The 20818-nt window shown below is 35.8% G+C and overlaps 1 pseudogene; it reads right to left on the bottom strand.

The window, feature by feature from the left end:
* Positions 1-303: 303 nt before the first annotated feature.
* Positions 304-18308, bottom strand: LOC140507969 (L-lactate dehydrogenase A chain pseudogene; annotated as a pseudogene).
* Between the last annotated feature and the right edge of the window lie 2510 nt (positions 18309-20818).

The raw sequence follows: 20818 nt of genomic DNA, 5'->3' as shown, positions 1-20818 counted from the left end.
TGACCTAAGGGAACTTGTAGTACCTACATACAAAAGAGGTAGTTTATATACCTGTGGGGCACTGGCTCTGCTTGACACCAATCACCAAGACTATGCAGGTCATATACAGCATCATATGCTGTCTACAACAGGATTCTATTCCCCATTTCTAACTTTAGGAAGAAACTAGAGTGGGTTCACAGCTTTTACACTTCTGGTGTTTTCTCACTAATCAGAGGAAGGATTTGGTCTATTTGAAAAGTGGATCGTACATAACCACTCAATCCTTGTCATGTTCTCTCGATGATAGCACATTCAAAGGTTTTAAAATTGCAGCTCCTTCTGTATTCCCCAAAGAGTGTCTGCGCTCTTCTTTAAACGGCTCTCCTCCTCCAGATTCAGGTTGACCTTCACCACATCTGAAATGCCATTCTTCCCCAAGACACATAGGGCACCAAGAAAGACATCCTCTTTAATGCCATATAGGCCCTTAATCATGGTGGAAATTGGATGCACTCTCCTAAGATTCTTCATAATGCTTTCTGCTAGATCTGCCACAGACAAGCCAATGGCCCAGGAAGTGTAGCCCTTCAGTTTGATTACCTCATAAGCACTTTCAACCATCTGTTTATGAATATCTTTCCAATTTTCTGCATCAGCATCAGTTCCCAAAGAAGAATGAAGGTTCTTTAGAGACACACCAGCAAGATTCACACCACTCCACACAGGAACATTGGAGTCTCCATGTTCCCCAAGGACCCATCCTTGACAACTTGAAGAAAGGACACCAAGTCTCTCCTCTATTGGATAACAGAAATGGGCAGAATCCAGATTGCAACCACTTCCAATAACATGATTTTTAGGAAAGCCACTTAGCTTCCAGGCCACATATGTCAAAATATCCACTGGATGGGAGAAACAATAAGCAGCTTGCAATTAGGGCTATATTTAACAGTATTGGGAATGATGAATTTAAAGATATTCATATTACACTGGACCAAATTAAGAAGACTTTCTCCCTCTTGTTGACATGCCCCAGCCGTAACAATGACCAGCTTTGAGTTTGCAGTCACACTGTCGTCTTTGCCAGAAACAATCTTTGGTGTTTTAAGGAAAAGGCTGCCATGTTGGAGATCCATCATCTCTCCCTTTAGTTTGTATTCTATTACATCAACTAGAGCAAGTTCATCAGCCAATTGCTTTGTTAAGATACTAATGGCACGTGCCATGCCAACTGCACCAACCCCAACAACAGTGATCTTGTTTTGGGGAACCTGGTCCTCCTTTAGGACATTTAAGATAAGCTGATCCTTGACAGTTGATGCCATTTTGGAGAGTAGCTGGGGGGATAGCTGGTCAGGCTGCGAAAGTTCTGAGACAGATGTAAGGTTGTTGCTCCCAGGCTCGTACCAAGATTACAATTTTTCATGGTTGAAGGAATCTAACCTTCTATTTCCCATAGGTTCAATGTATCAATATTCACTTTTTTAGGTTTACTTATGCCTAGTTTTCTAGGAATGTTACCCTCCATGAAAGTTGAGGACTGTATGTATGTGTGTATGTATATGTATATATGTGTGTGTGTATATATACGTATATACACACACACATATATGAAACAAAATTACTAACAATCACATTCTATACACAGTTCTCCTATAGTCTTAATGTCTACAGTGCTATGATACAATGAGAAATACTTAGTGCATAGTCACAATTTTGAGGCACTGTAAGTTCTCTTTAACAAAATTTTAATCATATTCATTCATCCTTCAAAGCTTGATCCTTCAAAGGTTGATTCAAATGGAACTTACTCCATGATCAACCCAATCAGAAACAATTCTTCTTTTTCTAATCTCTCATAGAAACAATTTCTCACTAATGTCCTCATAATACATTGTTTTGCACTATAGCTATTTATATTTGCTACATAACATTGCATGTTCCTTCTAGATTATGTAAAAACAATGGAGTATTGGATTTGAATTTAGAAAGACCTGAATTCAAATCTAGCCTTGGGCATGTACTAGCTATTTGAAGCTGAGCAAGTCACTTAACCTATCTGCTTCACTTTCCTCATCTGTAAAGTGTGGATAATGATAGTACCTACCTCTTTTGGTTGTGAAGATAAAAAAAGATAAAATTTGGAAAACATCTACTCAAACCTTAAAGTATTATTATTTAACATGCTATTATTATTATTAATCTTTAGAAAAGCAAGGACTGTGTCTTACTTTATCCTGAATTTCTATGAGGAGGTAGAATAGTGCTTTTCCCACAGATTAATAAGTTTTTGCTAGGTAAATTAGTGAATGAATAAGTATACTGTACTTACTGAGGCAGGAAAGCGGTCTAATAATATAGTTTGGATTTTCCATAGCAATTGAAATAAAACTATATTTTTTATCTTCTTTCTTATTTTGCTAAAAATTCAATTTACCAAAATATCCTATTACAGTTTATTCATATTTTACTATGAAATACATTTAGGGAGTGGAGAAAGTATTAGCAAAGTGAGTAAATTTTATTGGCCATGTAATTGTTAATCTTCTATTTCCTTCATTATGTTGTAAACACTGTGCTATAATGTCTTTGACAATATTGGTATGCCATATACACTGAACCATGCAATCCTAAAATAATATGGGAAATTAAATACGTAGAAGAAATATTATTTCCAAATAATAAAAAACAAATTGTCAACTCCCTTGTCAGCTCCAATTTTACTTTACCAAGGAATCAACTTACTAATTAAAATATATTTTACTTATAATTAAAAATCTATATACAATATGCCTATTCCAGTATTTATATTGCAGGTGGTATAGTCTTGGATTTCAAAGAAACAAAAAGAATAATGTTGCTAATTAATAATTAAATCAATTAAAAGTTTAATTCATTCTTTTTTATGAATGACACTATCTTTTTAATATGTGCTAATAGATTTTGAAAAAAGACATTAAGTAATCAACAAAAAAGTTTCAGACAAATTAGTATATAATATTTCATATTTCCATATAGCATTATATAAGCTAGAGGTAGCTAGGTGAATTGTGTGTCTCAGCGATTGAGTGCCAGGCTGGGAGTCAGGAAGCTGTAACTCAAATCTGGCCTTAGCTACTTACTAGTTGCACTTAACCTCTGTTTATCTTAATGCACTAGAAAAAGAAATGGTAAACTACTCAAGTATCTTTGCTATGGAAACCCCATGGAGAGCATTGGCATGCTGTGGTATGTGGGGTCATGGGGTGACAGATATGACTGAACAAACACAATATATAAACTATACACTATATCCCCAGTATTGCTATCAGTAACAGCAGCAGCAATGGCAACTTCACTCATTTTTTTCATTTTTCAAAGCAGGAAGCCAATTAATAGCTGGTTGGCACCAGAGGTCATCAAATTGACCTGTACCTTTAAGGAAGTTGTGAGTTACATCCACTGAAGTGATCAAAAAGGAGAGTCCAAACTCTCACCTCCATCTCACAAGAGGTTCTTGGTCTCCCTAAAACAATCCTCAACAAGAAAGTACTTGATGACAATTTCTTCAAATGACGTGGAGAAATTTGTCGTGTCTTTGACTCTAGATTTAAGAGAATTACTAAAGTGTTTCCAAAGCACAAGTTCATAATACGTTTTACCAAGAAAATCTCATTCCTCATGTAGCTAATTTGAATGATACAAACGCTGGAAATCAGAGGATCTTAGAGACGTTAGAGAGGCTCAGAATTCTCATGTGCATGGAGAGGTTCTGAATATTCTTCTTGAAGGAGACATCCTCTTAATAACAGGGACTGTTTTTCATCTTGCCTTTGTATTTCCAGCACCTAAGCACATGCGGCAGCTAGGTGGTGCAGTGGATAGAGCAGGAGTCATGAGAACCTGAGTTCAAATCTCACCTCAGACACTTGACACTCACTAGCTGTGTGACCTTGGGCAAATCATTTAACCCTAATTGCCTCATCCTGGGTCATCTCCAGTCATCCTGATGAATATCTGGTCATTGGATTCAGATGGCTCTGTAGGAGAAGTGAGGCTGGTGACCTGCACAGCCTTCCCTCACTCAAAACAAAGTCAAGTGCAAGTCATGTCATTATTTCTCTGATGGCATGATCTTCTTTGTCAGTGAAGGACAAACAAACATACACACACCTAAGCATATAGTACATGCATAAGAAATTTTCTTGTTATTACACAGAAGAATAGTTAGCAGTTTCTTTTTTATCTCCTCCTCTTCTTTCTCCTCCTCTTACTACTACTACTACTACTACTACTACTACTACTACTACTACTACTACTACTACTACTGCTATTATTACTACCCAGTATTTATATAAAACTTTAAGGTTTGTGAAGTGCTTTACCTATTTTATCTCATTTGATCTTCATTATAACCCTGGGAGGCAAGTTCTATTATTATCTCCATTTTATAGACGTAGAAAGTGAACAAGACAGAAATTAATGACATGCCCAGTCACCCAGAGTCAGAGGCCAAATTTAAACTCAGGTCTTCCTGACTCCAGGTTTAGTGCTCTGTTCATTCTACCACCTCATTGATCAAAGTGCTTTTGGTTCATTTTTTGGGGGGCTGTACATTCATTTAGTATCAAATATAAGGAAGGCACTCTGCTGTGAATTGAAGGGAGGGATATTGAAAGATAAAGAAACCAAGGTCACTATCATTTAATGAACTCACATATAGTCCAGTGGGAGAGATGGAATATTCATAGTTAATGTAGTTAATACAAGGTAGTATGTAATTTTCCATAAGAGAGCAACCAATAAAGTGAACTTTGAATTTCAAAGACTGTCACTTTTTGTTCTCTCTCTCTCTCTCTCTCTCTGTCTCTCTCTCTCTGTCTGTCTCTGTCTCTCTCTCTCTCTCTCTCTTGGAAGGGGTAATGGTATAGAGAGTACTGTGCAGATCATACATAGAAGGTGGTGGCATTGGAGTTAGCTTGGAAGAATGGAAAGGATTTATCCAAGGGAGGGTCAGCAGTCTTGGCCCTGAAAACATCAAAAGTTAAGAAAGGCATGTCAGTCAAAATATAAGCAAAGCTTCATCAGGTAAATACTCCAGTTTGATTAGTTAGCCAGTTAGTTACTACTGTGTGCCAAGTACTGTGCTGAACAATGAGATATAAAGATAAAAAACAATCCTTTCTTTCATGGAAGTTACAGTGTATTAGGAGAAAAAATAAGAAAACAATTGTTCAAATTAGTTATGTGCAGGATAAAATGGAAATTATTCAGTTTATCCTTTTGTATCGGAAGGCACAAACAATAAAGGAATCAGATTTCTTGCTGAAGATGGGACTTTAGCAAGGATGTGAAGGGAGCTAGGGAAGCCAGGACATGGAGATGAGGAGGGAGACAGTGGGAGGCATGAGGCACAGATGGCCAAAATACCCAGAGTTAGGAAGAGAGCACGTCTTGTACAAAGAATGGGGAAGAGGGCAGTGTTACTGGATCACAGAGTGCTTGAGATATATGTAAGATGTAAGAAGATAAAAAATAGGTATGAAGTGGTCAAATTATGAAAGGCTCTGAATACCAAACAGAGGATTTTATGTTTAATTTTGGAGCTAATAGGCAACCACTGGAGTTTACTGAGTTGGCAGAGTGTGGATTGCATTTTGCATCTGCTGCTGTGCCTGGCTTCCTCCCAGGATACACTCATCACTTCTAATTTCATCACCACGCTGCTAACTCAAGCCTTATTGACAACATCTCCCTCAGCCTCCTCCTTCCTCTAATAGGAGGACTGGAGGATGGAGTACCAAAGTCCTTTCAATGCCTTCCTTTAGAGAGAGCAGAAACTGGACTTTTTCTCACTCTGAGTTGCTTCTGCTTCTCACTTGGTTTCAACTCCTTGGAACAAGATTATAAGATATTCTCTTATGTCTTCCCTTCCTCTGCTTTCCTTCCTCCTTTTATTCATTATTTCTCTTCATTAGATTGTAAGCTCTATTAGGGCAGGGACTCTCTTTTTATTAATTGTATCCTAAGCACTTAGCACAGGGCATGGCATGTAGTAGGCACTTAATAAATGTTTATTTAATTGAAGTGTGTGTGTGTGTGTGTGTGTGTGTGTGTGTGTAAGAGAGAGAGGGAGAGAGAGAGAGTCAGATCTGCATTAATCTTCCTAAAGATTGCTTTATCATCTGAGTGGCAGATGGACTATATATTTGGGAGAGATCTGAGAAAGGGAGACCAATTGACATATTACTTCAATAGTTCAAGTGTGAAGTGACTGAGGCCTGCCCCAGGCTGGTGTTAGTGTCAGAGGAGAGATAGGGGGAGATGGGGCATACATATATATACATATATCTATCTATACGTGTAGATATATATATTTATATATATGTATATGTATTTGTATATGTATGTATAGGTATATATGTATATATATTGGAACAAAATTAAGAATAGGTTACACAGGTATACTGGGCCAAATCATGTCGGGTGAATCTCTCTCTATAAATCCCACAGGCATCAAAGATCAGCCTTACTCCATTTCTGAAATGCATGCTATTTTTTCCTGAGGGCATCACTTTCCTTCTAGTCACACAACCTGGTCCACAACCTGGCTGTTGTGTTTGACCATTCACTCTCACTCACAACAATGTCCAATCTGTTGTCAAATCTTGTTGATTCAACACCCACACAATATCTTGTCTGTCTCTTCTTTCTGCTCATAAAGCCAAAACCAAACTTTAGGCTCTCATCATCTCTAACAGGACTTTTGCAACAGAAAATTGAAAAAAAAATGCACAGCAAAAATTGGTCTCCTAGCTTCATGACCCTCTCTCAGGGACTCATTGGACCAGTCTCACTTGGGTTTATCAGAGTTCCTATTTAGGCAAAAGTGGCAAGAGTCTTAGTCCTCAGAAATATGTAAGAAGTCATGGCAAATGCTCCTTAGCCTCTTTTCTAGCTAGAGAGGAAAAATATAAAAAGATAAAAAAAAAGTGTCATAAGGGAGAATAAGGATTCTAATCTTTTGTGTAAACCTTGTCTCCCCCCTCCCCCACTCTACATTTTTATTGGTGTGGGGAACTTGATGTGGAATCTTATTGCAAGTCAGTGTTAAAAGGTTACCTGAATTTGCCAGATGACTCACATGTAATGAGGATATTTCAAAGGCAGTACTAGAACCTTTCCTATATTCTGTCTGCCTCCCCAATCCATTTTTCATGTAGCTGCCAAACTAATTTTCCTTTTGCATAGACAATTTGTGTCATGTCATGTCATTCTTCAGTTTTACAGTGCTTTCCTTTTCCTTACTGAAGAAAACTCTTTTGTGTAGCATTGAAGACCCTACATAAAATCTAGTAGAGACATTCCTGTCTATGTCCTTCTGTATATCTATATTCCATACAAACTTGACTATTCTCATAAACGCAAATATCCTACTTTTTACTGACTGATTAACATTGTCACTTATGTTCCTATGCTACGAGTATCATTTCTAATCCATCTTCACTTAGTTCTAATACTATTTCTACTTTAAAGTTCAGTTCAAATGGGAAGTTATCCCTGATTCCCAGTGCTTCCCAGTAGGGAAAAATCTTGCTCTTCTCAATTTTTCACAACACATTTTTTTGTGCCTCTCCAATGCAATTAACATATAGTTTTCTTTTATTATAATTATCTGCATATCTATCTCTTTAGTAAGGCCTATGATGGTAGAGACTATGATTTATTGAAATGTTGAATCTTTCCCAGTAAGTTGCACAATACTTGTTCTTTGAATATAATTTTATTCTCTGACACTGGTAAGTGTTTAATAAATACTTTTTGACTGTTTCCCGCCTGGAAGGGATCTTTTTGTTGAACTCAAAGAATATTTTCCACCTCTTTTATGTACTTATGCATTGTTATCTTTATATATTAACTTGGCAACAAAGACTTTTCAAAATAGTATAGTAAAAATAGGGAGAACCATTGTAATCTTATTGAAAATAATATTTGAATGAACTAGCATCAGTATTGGGCTCACTTTTCACTTGTAATAGCTGAAGCTTAGCCAAGAGCTTCATTTTTCACAGATGTTTTCACTCCAGAAGTTACTTTTCAGTATGAATCAATCTTCAAAGTTTGGCTTCCTCTACGACTTACACTTTCCCTTCGCTGATTTCTCTCCTGTTCTATCACTGATGTATAGCTAGCTTAATGGAACAGAAATGATAGGTTGTTCATCTGTTATCTGAATGCCTTGATAGGCTTTACTTTTGGCCTCAGTAGCAAGGTCACATCAAGCTACTAAAGAGCTTGCTCTGTAGTTTAGAAAAAATGGATTGGGTAGGACCATGTAGAACATACTGCTCATGAACACAAAAGGTTTAAGGTGGTCATTATAAATCTTGTTGTTGTTGTTTTAAAATAACCTATTTTAAATGACTTCCTTCTTCCCAGTTGGAGAAAATGGTGACTGACTTCACTCTTAAAAAATCCAGAACAGTTCACAACATAATTGGAGGTAGTTTTGTGGTGCTACAGAATAGTTTTACGCTACAGTGTTTAGCATATTATCATATGGTGGTGTTCTTGTCTATAACATTACAGCCTTACAAGGTTGATTTAAAGTGCTTTATAACTCTAAAAATGTTAGTTATTAACAACAATAATATTTGTTATCATGTACTCATAGAATTTATTGATTTTAAGGCAATATTATTTTCCTATGCTAAGGACATTCTTTTGGTACTATTTGTAGCTGAGATTTCATCAGCTTAGGAGACTCTTAGCAAAGAGACTTCCTCTACCAAGGTAGATCACCAACTGTTCTGCAATGTATAGTCAGAGAGAGTTACGTGAGGCACTGGGAGATTTAATGACATGGCTAGGATCACAGAGCCATTATCTGTTAAGTATTGAACCTGAACCTAAGTCTATGCTAACTTTAATGCTGGCACCCTACCCTCTGCATCATTCTACCTCTTCAAAGAATACATACCAAAGAACCTAATGGATGAAATTAAACAACAAAACAACTAAAATAGCCTACCAGGTGATTATGGTTAACAGAGAATATTTATAATACTATTGGTAATAATAGCAACCACATTCTCAACCACCTTGTAGCTATTAGATCAGGGATGTACTGGTAAATGTTTAACAACTAGCTCTTTGAAAACATTGTGCATATGAAACACATTTAATATATATTATTAAGATTTTCCGTATAATTTTAACTTTAGACAATGGATAAAACTGATAAATCAAGCCTTGATTTGTAGCATTTGCCAAGAGATGATAAATCCTTAATGATAGTGAGTGGATTCCCTGTGAAAGCTTTATGAGAAAATACAGTAAATAATTACATGGGATAGACAGAGATAGGTTGTGATCTGCGTTGTAAGAGGGAATATGGACAATGACAGGATCACAGTTTCATTGGACTATTGGAGTTTCATTGCAAGTTAGAAATCATTTCAGTTTCTTCATAGATTAAAACATTCCTATAGATTGAAATGAATTTTGAGCATTGTTTAGTGTTCCTCTCACTTTGGTAGAGACAGATCAAAAGGATGGAGTTGAAAGAGGCTTGCAAGTGTTAGATGGCTTTGTATCCTAGATGTGGGACACTGAGTATCTCTCTTGAACTCTCTGACACTGGTTCCTCAGTGACACAATAAATGGATTGATTTAGGTAATCTTTATAAGTTCTCTTGCAATTCTAAAATTCTTTGATTCTGAAGTCACAATCCAATCAATTTATTCCAAACTGTATGATAAGTTAAAGAGAACCGTGGTTCTTGTTGAGTCATTTCAGTTGTGTCCAACTCTTTGTGACACCATCTTGAGATTTTCTTAGAAAACAAACTGAAATGGTTTGCCTCAGTTTTCTAATGTATAAAATGAGCTGAAGGAAACAGCAAACCACTCTAATATCTTTGCCAAGAAAACTCCAAAAGGGGTCACAAAAAGTCAGACACAACTAAAAATAACTAAGAAATAACCGTCTTGGGCTATCCATCTCTATTGTAACTTGACTTGCTCCTATCTTTTTTGGTCAAATATTTCTCTGATGACATCTTTTTATACCATTTGCAGTGTAACTCCTATTCTATTCCCATGATACATAAAAAAATAACACTGTACATTTATATAGAACTTAAAGTTTTAAAAAAGCCCTTCCCTTAAAATCACCCTGCCATGTAGATGGTGAATATCCTCATTTTACAGATAAGAGAATTGGGTCACTAAGAGGCTAAATGGCTTGCCTAGGATCACATGGCAATTGAGTTGTTGGGGGTGAGATTGGAACCCAGGTCCCCTTACTACAAATCTTGTACTCTGTCTCCTCCAAGGCAGACTGACTGGATTTTATGATCCTCATCTGTTTCACTATTGACAAGTAGACACAGACTGTGTCCATGACCTTCAATAAAGAGTGGCAGGCAGAAGACAAAACTTAAAAAAAATATGCTACTATATCAATTTTACAAAACATGAAATGTCACTGCCTGAAGCTATGACCTTGAAAACTAAGTCATGTTTCTGCAAACATATTCAGCTGCATAGTTTCCAGGTGGCCTGAAATAACTATTTTTTTCTCTTGGTGAAGCTAGATACCCATTTTATGAATGCTTTAAAATCAAATAGCAGCATTGCTCCATTCTCTTTTTTTGTGTACTTGTTTTCCTGCTTTGTGTAAAGTAATTTCACTGCTTTGGAGACTATTGTGTTCACTAAAATGACAAGTCCCCAGGTGCTACATAGCCTATGTCCATAGGCGGCTATGTCTGCAATGCTGTCAGAATGTGGATATCAGTTTCATCCCGTGTTTCAATGTAGCTCCTCTAAAATCTTACTTTGATACCCAGTCACAGCACAGTCATGACCTACGAGGCTACGCCTGCAGAGTATGAATTAGAAGGGTTTCAAGTTCAATCCTGGCAACTAACTATTTGACATCTCATGACCAAGTTAGCAAAGTTCAGAGTCTCATCAACAGAAGATGGCACACCAGGTGATAATTCTTTTTTCCTACCACAGTGGGAAAAATGAAACCTACCTTCTAAAGTATAGAAGGGTGTTCATCCATATCGGTATGTATGTGATGCCCTAATCTCATGAAGGTAAAAGGGAGGTGACTTTCTATAATTTAGAAGCTATAACTTAAGCTTAGTTTTAGTTGATTGTACTAAAATTCATAAATCTGTCTTTCAGTGACATGGCACCTGCTTCACCAACGTAGGTTGCAATATCTCCACGTTGCAGGATGTGGTTCTATCTCTCTGAGTCCAAAATAATTCCTCACCCACAGGCTAGCTTTTTGGTGAAGAGATACTCTAAAAACCTAGCTAGGTTGATCCTCAAATGACACTCATGCCATCTGTAGGTAGGCCTGTATCCAAACATCTAGCTTAATAGGATCTGCTGGAAACTTTTGCTGTCAGTTAGTCATTTAGCGTTTATGAAGCGCTATTCACTATATGCCAGGAGCTGTGTGAAGTGCTGGGGATGCAAAAAAAGACCTTGGAGAATTCATGATCTACTGCCAGAAACTTGGAAAATAGTGACTTTCCCACCATGGGGCAGCATCAGAGTAGGACCTCAGTGACTTTCTGTTTCCTTGGTAGAGGTGGCCAAGGATATCAAATAAAGAGTCCCATCCCTTTGGGAAGCTTTAGTTCCTCATATTTTCTTGTTCTCTAATTTACTGTGAAAATACCTAGCTTGATGCTTCAATATACTCTTCAATTATTGTTGCTATCATTATCATTAGTGTGATTAGTTTTATCTGAACCTCATATTATGAATTTGGACAATCCCCTGGTGTGAGAACTCCCACTAGCAATGCCAACTGGTAGCTTATCTGTAGCTTACTTTGAGCGAATTGCCTGCAGAACTGAGAAATTGTGAATAGCTTATAGTTTCACAGCTATGTATGTATCAGGGACAAGACAAGTCCAAGGCCTTCTGCATACAAAGTTGTCTCACTATCCACTATGTTACCCTGCCCTTAATTAGCGTATATAAGGGTACATTTAAATATTCATAATATGTTTATCTATGGCATTATATTCTAAATTGAAAATAGAATGTAAGTTCCTTGAGACAGACAGTCCCACTTTTGTCTTTTTATCTTCATCACCTAGAACATTGATTAGTTTGTAATAGATGCTTATTAAGTGCTTGTTGATTAATTAGTCACTTTTGCCCAACTGGGCATAAGGACTGGTTCTAAACTTAATTGAGTAGTCTAGGAAGCATATTTGGTTCATTCCTATATTATTAAATAGAAAAATTATTCATAGAGAATACCTAAGCTAAATCACTAATCTGAAGACTTTTTTTGAAATTCAATGCAGATTCCTTCAAAGTAGGAATCAAATATATTAAGTTACAAACATTTCATTTTTCAAATTTATTTTTCAGTTAAGAAACATCTTTTTCTTCTCCTTCACCTCCTTCCCCATTACAGGAGAAAGAAAAAAAAAACCTTTTAACAAAGGCATAGTCAAACAAAACCCATTCTTGCATTTTTTATGTCCAAAAATATGTTTCATGCTGTACCCTAAGTGTATAATTTCTTTGCCTATGGGTGGTTAACTAGTTGGAAGGGACCTTAGACATTATTTAGTCCTTTTGTAAAGGGGATTAAGTTAAAGAAAGTGAAGTCTCTTTTTCAAGGTTACACAGATATTAAAAAAAAACAGAGTTGGACTTTGAACTCGGGTCTTCTGAATAAAAAGATTAGTGTTCTTTCTACTTCACGGTTGGTACTTTCACCATTTAAGCATCACTACATTTTACCATTAACCACATGCATTTTTGGACTACTTCAGTTACTGCAGTCACATGCTTTTCACCGTGAGATATGTTGATTTGAAAACTTGCTGGCTACCATGTTGTTTTTAAAATGGTAGATAAACAACATATGTATATTTAAGCTATATATTAAAGCTTTTAGTAGCATACCAATACATCAATATTTAAAGGGTATAATTTAGTCAGTGGGTACTTCATTCTTTAACCAAGATTATAATTCATCTACAATTTAGTAGATGAATTATAACCTTCTGGAAGTTTCTGTGGCCCAACAATTCACTACTCTATAGTCAATCTAATGATAAATTCTTTCCAAACTTAGATAGACTATGCTAAGTATGCCTGTTCACTGTATCATGGAGCTCATACCCCAAATATTTCCAGTTTTGTAGTAGTTGCAAGCATATTTGACTGTTCTTATTCATGGATCATAGCACACCAGATTCTTCTAGACTGCACTATCTCCTGAAGTCTGCCCCAACTCATACTTATTGTTTTCACATCTTTATCTATCCATCTTATCCTCTGCAATACTCTTTTTCTTATATCTTCAATATTTTCCCAAACCACGGTCTTTTCCAAATCATCCTGTCTTCTCATTATGTGGCCAAAGTAGTTAAGCTTCAGATTCAGTATTTGTCCTTCAAATGAGTAGTCTGAATTAATTTCTTTAAATATTGACTGGTTTGATTTCCTTGCTGTCAAAGGGGCTCTTTAAGGTCTGTTCCAGCACCACAATTCTAAAGTGTCAATTCTGTGGTGCTGAGCTTTCTTTATAGTCCAACTTTCAGAGCCATACCAATGGAATGTAGTAGTACTCTGACTATAAAAAACTTTGTTGGCAAGATGATGTCTCTGTTTTTTTAGCATACTGTCCAGATTTGCTATAGCTTTCCTTCCAAAGAGCAAGCATCTTTTAATTTAATGGCTGTAGTTGCCATCTGGAGTGATCTTTGAGCCTAAAATATAAAATCTGATATCACTTCCATTTCTTCTCCTTCTATTTGCCAGAAATTGATGGGACCAGTTGCCAAGACCTTAGATTTTTAATTTAAAGCTTCAAACCACCTTTTATATTCTTTCATCCTCTTTGTATCCTTTATATCTCTTTCATCCTCATCAAGAGGCTTCTTATTTCTTCACTTTCTGCCTCCAGAGTGGCATCTGCATATCTGAAATTGTTAATATTTCTCCCAGTAACTTTAATTTGGGATTTTGTTTCTTTCAGTCTGGCATTTTGCATAATGAACACTGAATTGAAGTTAAATAATATAAGGTGACAACATACAACCTTATTCTCCTTTCCTAATTTTAAAACAATCAGCTGTTACATGTTTGATTCTAACTATTGCTTCTTGACTTACATATGTAGGTTCCTCAGGAGCCAAGTAAGATTATCTGGTACTTTAATCTCTTTGAGGACTTGCCACATTTTATTGTGGTCTACCTAAGTCAAAATCTTGAATGTATTCAAAGTAGATGTTTTTCTGGAGCTCCCTTGTTTTCTCTATAATACAGTGAATATTAGTAACCTGTTCTCTAGTTCCTCTACCTCTTCAAAAACCAGCTAGCTCTTCTAATAATTCTTTGTTCACATATAGCTAAAGTCTAGTTTGCAAAATCTTAAGCTTAACCTTGATGGTATGGGAAATGAGTGCAATTGTTTGGCAATTGTAACACTTTTTGCCATTTCCATTCTTTAGAATTGGCACCGAAACTGATTTTTTCCAATCCGGCGGCCATTATTTCGTTTTTCAATTTGCTTGCTTATTGAGTACAACTCTTTAATGCATCATCTTTTGGGATTTTAAATAGCTCAGTTGGAACTTCATCAACTCCACTAGCCTTATTATTAGCAATGCTTCCTGAGACCCAATTAACTTCATTCTCTAGGATGGCCTAGATCAGTAAACACACCATCATGGTTATCAATGATGTTAAAATCTTTTTTCATAGTTCTTTATATTTTTGCCACCTCTTCTTACTTAATCTCTTCTAATTCTGTTGGGACCCTACAGTTTTTTTTTTCTTTTATTATTCCTATTTTGGCATGAAATGTTCTTGGTATCTCTAATTCTCCTGAAGACATCTCTTGTCTTTTCCACTCTTCTTTGCACTGCTAATTTAAGAAAACATTCTTATCTCTCCTTGCTATTATCTGCACTTATTCACTCAGTTGGGTATATCTATCTCTTTCTCATTTCCTTTTCTTTCTTTCTTTAGCTATTTGTAAAGCCTCATCAGACAGCTATTTTGCTTTCTTGGTCTTCTTTTTCTTTGTGATTTTTTTGTTACTGCTTCCTATACAATACTGCAAACTCTGTTTTTAGTTCTTCAGGCACTTTATCTACCAGATATAAACCCTTTAATATATTCATCACTTCCACATAGAAGATGTTATTGAGGTCATATCTACACAGTCTGATGGCTTTCAATAACTTCTTCAATTTAAGTCTGAATTTTGTAATAGGAAAACCTGAGCCACAGTCAGGTCCAGGTCTTGTTTTGACTGACTGTATGGAGTTTTTCTAAACTTCTGTTGCAAAGTATATAATCAATCTGATTGTGATATTGACCATCTGATTTTATTCATGTGTAGATCCATCTTTAGAGTTGGTGAAAAAGTATTTGCTATATGTCTAGTGAGTATCTTTGCAAAACTCTATCATTCTCTTTACTCCAAGGCCAAACTTGCTCATTAAGCTAATTATCTTTTGATTTTGGACTTTCACATTCCAGTCCCCTATGATGAATGTGACATTTTTTCATGTTATGACTTTTGCCTCTTTTGCACCAGTGGTTGGAGCATAGATTTATATTCCTGTGATATTGGATGGTTTGCCTTGGATTCAGATAGGTATCATTCTGTCATTTTTTTTTTAGATTTATCTGATAGGACTTCTTTTCTCATACTGACTATGAAGACTACTCCATTTCTTCTAAGGAATTCTTGCCTACAGTAGAAATAAATTCATCCATTCTCATCCATTTAGGTCCATTGATACCCAAGTTTTCAATGCTTAATCTTTCCAATTCCTGTTTGACCATAACCAGCTTACCTTCATTCATAGATCTTATATTCTAGGTTGCTGGGCAGCTAGGTGTTGCAGTGGATTGAGCACCAGTGCAGGAGTCAGGAGGACCTGAATTCAAATCTCACCTCAGATACTTGACATTCACTAATTGTGTGACCTTGGGCAAGTCACTTAACCCCAATTGCCTCATCCTGGGTCATCTCCAGTCATCCTGATGAATATCTGGTCACTGGATTCAGATGGCTCTGGACGAGAAGTGAGGCTGGTGACCTGTACAGCCCTTCCTCACTCAAAACAAAGTCAAGTGCAAGTCATGTCATCATTTCTCTGATGGCATGTCCTTCTTCGGCAACGAAGGATAAACATATCATGCCGTATAGGTTGCTATGCAATAATGATATTTACAGCATCAGGTTTTCCTTTTGTCACCAGACACACCCACAACTGAGCTTCCTTTCAGCTTTGGCCTAGTTGCTTCATTCTTTCTGGAGCTACTTGTAGTTGTCCTCTGCTGTGCCCTAATAATGTGTTGAACACCTTCTTGACCAGAGGGGCTCATCTTCTGGTGTCATCATATCTTCTATCATTTAAATATTGTCCATGGAATTTTCTTGTCAAAGATACTGGCGTCATTTACTATTTCCTTCCTTGAAAATATGATTATATATGATCTCCTAAGCCCTGAATTTTTACCATTTTGAAATTCTCAAACTTCTGATTACTCATTTGAATCCTCTTGATTTTTACTGAAATGGCAATATCTATTCAACTCCCTTAGTGCTAAATACCACAGTACTTACATATTTCAAAAGGTTTGTCATTTTGTAAATCTTAGTAAACTCTCTGCAATCACAGTTTATAATCTATGACTTTTAATGGTCTTTGGAAGCTGTGGTTCCTCAAATTTCTTTGCTCTCAGACCAACCTGTTGATGAGCTTCTTTTGAACTTAGTTTTGACTTGTTTTCAATTGACAAAGGTACATAAAGTTCATAATCAACTGTATTCTTTCTAGTAGGGTAGGAACTGACAGATCTTGCATTATTTAGGCATAGCCTTTGAGAACTCAGGAACAGATTCATACCATGATGAGGTATAAGAGGACTGTTCTGAGGCGAGGAAGGAAAGTATATCAAATGTAGTTCACAGAGTCATATATTTAGAGCTGGAAGGGAAACTAGAGATCATCTCAATTGTCTTCTCTGTAAAATGGGAATAATAATACTTGTAATATTTAAAGTTATTGGTAAGATCAAATGAGATCCCCCTACATAATGATTTTGTTTTGTTTTGTAAATTGTACATGTGGCTTCAAGGTGGTACAACGGATAGAATGTTGGACCTGGAGTCAGTAAGACTTATTAAGTTCAAATCTCTCCTCTGATGTTTATTAGCTGTGTTACCCTGGGCAAGTCACTTAACCCTGTTTGCCCCAGTTTCTCATCTGTAAAATGAGCTGGGGAAGGAAATGGCCGTCTACTCCAGTATCTTTGCTAAGAAAACCCCAGAAATGGTCACATGACTGAAACAACTGAACAACAATAAAAATAACATTGATGCTACATGTGTTACAATATAGTTTATTAGGGGTATTTTTTGGAGACCAAGCAATAAACATTCATCCCCAGGAACTCTTCTAGGTACTAGGAAGGAATATAAAGATAAAAGTGAAATCATCTCTGTGTTCAAGGCACTTACATTCTACTTGGAAAGGAAGTTGTTAATTCTGCCATGTATAATTTGTACAATCAGTCTCAAGTATATATGGAAAAAAGATGGCCCTGAAGCTATCTTAATGTGTGTGTGTGTAGACATGCATATGTGCATGAATATGTATGTGTTTGGATGGCTTTGAAAGGACATATCAGAAAATTTAGTTATTGTTTTTACTAATATTATCACCATAATTATTGGTTGGTTATTGTCCTTCATTCCTGAAGAGAAAATGACATCACCACAATAAAGTCAAGTTTTAGTGTGTCTGATTGTAGCTGATCAGACCAGTATGAGCTCAGAATGCTCTACTACACATTGGGCATAGATAGTCCATGTGAACATTTGGGGTGAATTCTCCAAATTTGAGCGTCCTATGTTTCCTTTGTGCTGTCTCAGTACTGCTTTGCTCATAGAGCATAGCACCCTTTCTGATGTGGGCACACCATTCTGGGAAGTCCTGTGCCAGTGTCACCCATGTCACACAATGAAATCCAAAATTCTTGAGAGGGACCTTGAGAGTGTCCTTGTATCGCTTCTTCTGACCACCATGTGATCGCGGGCCCCATGTAAGTTCTCCATAAAATGGTCTTTTTGGCAAGCGTCATACATTTTACATTTGAACAATGTGGCCAGCCCATCAGAGTTGCACTCTCTGAAGCATAGTTTGAATGCTTGGCAGTTTAGTCCAAACAAGGACCTCAGGGTCTAGTACCTTATCTGCCAGTTGATCTTCAGAATCTTCCTTAGACAGTTCAAATGCAAGCAATTCAGTTTTTTGGCATGGCACTATCATCATCGTTATACATATTTTTGGGCATAGAAAAATATACATATATATGTTTCAGTCCTCCAGTGCAGGAAAATATCATGGGAAGACAATGTGAGGTTACGGGCAAAATAAACAAAAACAAAATACCAGTATGGTAGTTGGGGGACCTGGGTTCTCCTTCCAGCTTACTTATTCTGTGAAATTGGGGAAATCAGTTACCTTGATAAACTTCAGTTTTCTGAGGACTAAATATAATGGCTCTGAAAAGTACTAAAAAAGCATTATGTAAGATTTTGTGGCTAAACACGCTTATACTAAAAGCAGTTTGATGATGAAACAAAGTCTTTTACAGCCCAATGCAAATCTTCACAAAGAATTAAAGTCTTGTCAATTTTGCCATTTTGAATTTCTTATATTACTTTATCCTTATTACTTTGGAGAAAACGCCGGATGAAAAAAGTATCATTGATTATGGGGATAAGAAGATGATAAATAGGAATAGGATGAGATGAATATAGAGATTTGTGAGTAGCAGATCAAGTAGAAGATATTGATTGAAAAGTGTTAGACGTATCTTTTTATGTGCAATGGAAGAAGATTTTAATTCACTTATCTGGTATATTAAATATTGGATAGATCCCACACAGAAGAGGCATCCTGTAGTTACGTGACCTTTGGCCCTCTGTTCCACTTGCTGCATTCTACAACTGAAAGTGAAAAAGGACATTAAATTTACTGCAATCTTCAGTGCTTATGTCTTCTCTCAATAAAAAGATTGATATAGCAGTATGTTGTATAGCAACTCTTTGCCACTAGCAGTCATAGCTGCTACAGTTCTGGCTACATGAGCTGTCATCATAACCAGGTCTTTATATTACTTCTTCTGATGTAGTACTGTATTTTATCACATACCAGAATATTTGATTGTATGTAAGAAATTTGAACTCTCACTTATGTAAAATGGTTGTTAAAAGGAATGTTCTGTGTTATTATCGTAGTAGTATTCCTGGAGTTGCTGATTTCCAAAGTATTAGAAATATAAGAAAATAAATATCTTTAATATTAAAATAATACTTTATTTTTTCTAATGTTTATTCTGTGGTGATAAAGGATTACATTTATATATTTACCTTTATTTATAATGATATAAATAACAATAAATCTATTACATGATATATATATAAAATGTAAGTAATAACATTATATTTACTATTACTGTAAGGTAGAACAAAAATGTGGTTATTTAAACTTTCTGGTTGCTTAAATAAATTATACATTCCCACACAAATGTCATATGTATCTATAGAACTGCATATTGAGGAATAATGTTCTGAATTATGACGTGTTGTACTGTAAGAATTTTCAAAAGAAACTGAATTATATTAGCTCTTGTTTCTATAGTGTTCCACAATTTACAAAGTCCTATTCTCACAAAGCCCCTGTAGGAAGGTGGAAAAATAAGTGTAGCAACCTTTCTCATTTATGTAGTGCTTAAGAAGTACAAAACAATTTCTCATTCCATAAAGTAAGTTTTATAAGTAGCACTTTTACAGATGAGAAAACAGACTCAGAGAGATTAAGTGACTTGTGCGTAGTCAAAAATTAAGAATTAGCAGGGCAATGATTCATATTCATGACTCAACTTGCCACTGCAGCATATCTAAGGCAAGACCACAATAATGTTCAAAATATCCTTGTGAGGGAGGAGTACTAGGATTGTTTACCCACTTTACAGATGATAAAACTGAGGTTCAAAGAAGTACTTTCAAAGGTCACATAGCTATTAACTACAGAGCTGGAATTCTAATTCAGATTTCCTGACTGGTTCTTTTTTCATTATATTCAAACTACCTTAATCACTAAGGCAAGAAATTAAGCTAAAATACTTGAGAAATATTTTAGACAGCAAGGAGTAGACCAAAAATATATGCATTTAACCAGAAAGTGGAAATAAGAAATCCTACTTCTTGAAAATTATAATTATTTTATTCTGTAATCTGATTTATCATTATTTACTATTTAAAGGCTAGAATATAAAATTCTATTTGAGTCATTTGACTTTTTACACTTGGCTTTTCATAAGACTTATTTATTCCAATTACTTAAATTATAAAATTCAGTAATATTTATGTCAATTTTCAGTTTTAAAAACATTTTGATGGAGGTTTTTGTTGTTGTTTTAAGCAAGACAGTTCAATAAAATTTTTATTTTTTTACCAGTGAACCATTATGTTTTCAGTTTGTCCTTTATACATTATTGCAAAACCCACAGCTACAAGTTGCATACAACAGTTCATTTTAGCACCTTGGAAAGCTCACTAATGGAAACCAGTAGAATTACAGCCATATTTCAGTATGATTTGATCCAATAAACATTTATTAAATGCCCGCTAAAATGAATTTGCCATAATAGTCACTAATAACGTAAAGACAGAAATCAAAGAATTTTCTTTTCTTTAGGAAGTTATAATCTACTTGAATTTCTTCATCAAATAGTTATTTCATGTCCACAGTGTACATATAGGTACATAGAT

This window comes from Notamacropus eugenii, chromosome 5 (assembly GCF_028372415.1).
Source record: "Notamacropus eugenii isolate mMacEug1 chromosome 5, mMacEug1.pri_v2, whole genome shotgun sequence".
In the NCBI taxonomy this organism is placed as follows: domain Eukaryota; kingdom Metazoa; phylum Chordata; class Mammalia; order Diprotodontia; family Macropodidae; genus Notamacropus; species Notamacropus eugenii.
This window is presented reverse-complemented; position numbering and strand designations above follow the sequence as displayed.